Here is a 2,102-nt window from a genome sequence, read left to right on the forward strand (position 1 = left end):
CCCAAAAATTGGCTGAATAAAATTATCGAATCACACATGAATAAAATACATTTCAACAAATACTTTCAAGAAATCAACACTGCCAAAATGAATAATGTAGGACACATGATAACAAGAAAATTTGTGAAGTGTATTTTAACATTGGATTGTGTCGCACATCACAAAAACTGTAAAACGATAAACACAAAAATGTAACACAAGGTCAAACAATACGAGTTTAAATGACACAAGATAATGGTGTAAAAGATTTGCTTGCAATGACACTGAACATATTGATGGAACGGAGAGATTTTTAAGGTGATTTTGGGGTTGTTCTAATGTGTGGACGAATTTTCAGCCATTTGGGGTGGATTCTAATTTTGAAAAATTTTAAAAATATTGCTATGAGATGCAAGTAATAAACAGTAATTTTATTTTTAGAATATAAGAGAAGTAATAGTAATTTTGTATCGGTTGAAGTCAAGTAGTGGGCTCCATTTCCCTTTCTTCATTTTTTTTTATCAGATAAAAAATGTCTATCTCTAATGCAATATCTAAATATAGAAAAAAAAATAAAAATAAAAATAAAATTAAAATTTCTATGGAAAACTACTCTGGATTGTTTAATTGGATTAATTAAAAGTAATATCTTTTCCTGGTTTTACTCCCAAATCACGTAATCAGGGTTGCATTTTTTTTCTTCAGATAGAGTTCTTCCTCCCGTTGTTTCTTAATTGGACTGTCTAGTTCAATCTGAAAACCAGATGTCCTGTAGTCAATGACAGGTGGGATGCTTAATTGGGCATTTCGGTGGGCTAACCCACTATAAGTAAATCTTACGGGTAGAAGTTTTCCATTTCTGAAAATTATGCTTATACCACCTGCTTTCATTTTCACAATTCGGTGGGACATTTGAAATTACCAAAGTAGCACGATATTCTTGCCATATGCCTAATAATGTTTGATACAGTCTTTGACTTTTAAGGGGATCAAATGTAATATAATTAGGAGAGAAGAACAAAGATAGGAGAGGGAGATACCATTGGCAAAATTGCTGCAGATGGAACCAAAGTTCAAAAAGCTAGGTAGTTCTTCACAAGTGCCTAATGTACAGGAATTGGCTAAGGAGAAATCGACCACTATTCCACCAAGATACCAGCGTCCTAATCAAGATCATCTCATTACTTCCTTACCTGAAAATCGAATTCCCGTGATTGATATCCAAAAGTTGATGGAGAAAGATTCAATGGATACTGAGCTTCAAAAACTGCACACTGCATGGCAAGAATGGGGTTTCTTTCAGGTATGCACTGAAAAAACTAAAATATGTAGCACGATTGGCCCCTACAACTGGCTACTTGCAGTTGATTAGTATTTTCTGTTGGATATTGCGTTATATGATCATAATTGGCTACTTGCAGTTGATCGACCATGGGGTTAGCTTTCCAAAGGTGGAGAAAATGAAGTTAGAAATTCAAAAATTCTTCAGTCTTCCAATAGAGGAAAAGAAGAAGTTTAGTCGAGAATCAGGGGACGTGGAGGGTTATGGACAGGCCTTTGTTGTATCAGAAGAGCAAAAGCTTGATTGGGGACTTATTCTTTGCAATCACCTTACCAATTCACTTGAGAAAGCCTCACTTAATTCCCAAGCTTCCTACTAAGTTCAGGTAGAAACACGTATCCTGTATTTGTACGGTCTAATCTCTGTATAAAAAATGTTACTTGGCTCCTTTATTCTTGATTTTTGCAGGGATGCAGTAGATGAATATGCCGTGGAATTGAAAAACCTTGCCGTGAAAATCCTAGACCTAATGGCTAAAGCTTTACACATGAAAGCTGAGGAAATGAATATGGTTTTCGAAGAAGGGATGCAATCAATGAGGATGAATTACTATCCTCCCTGCCCCCAACCGGAGCTTGTTAACGGCCTTTACCCCCACTCTGATGCAGATGGACTCACCATCCTCCTCCAAGTTAATGAAATTGAAGGTGTTACGAGAAGTTCAAGAAATCAGCCCACTTAAGTCAACAAAAATAACTAAAATCACAAAAAACTGAAAAATGTAAAGAACACAATGAAGAACACGGTATTTTCGCCCTAAGGCAAGAGGTTCGGAACTTCG

The 2,102-nt window shown here is 35.9% G+C and overlaps 1 pseudogene; it reads left to right on the plus strand.

Moving 5' to 3' along the window:
* The first annotated feature begins 973 nt into the window (after window positions 1-973).
* On the plus strand, window positions 974-2,003 carry LOC111378822 (annotated as a pseudogene).
* Window positions 2,004-2,102: the final 99 nt, after the last annotated feature.

This window comes from Olea europaea, unplaced genomic scaffold (assembly GCF_002742605.1).
Source record: "Olea europaea var. sylvestris unplaced genomic scaffold, O_europaea_v1 scaffold18730, whole genome shotgun sequence".
Lineage (NCBI taxonomy): Eukaryota > Viridiplantae > Streptophyta > Magnoliopsida > Lamiales > Oleaceae > Olea > Olea europaea.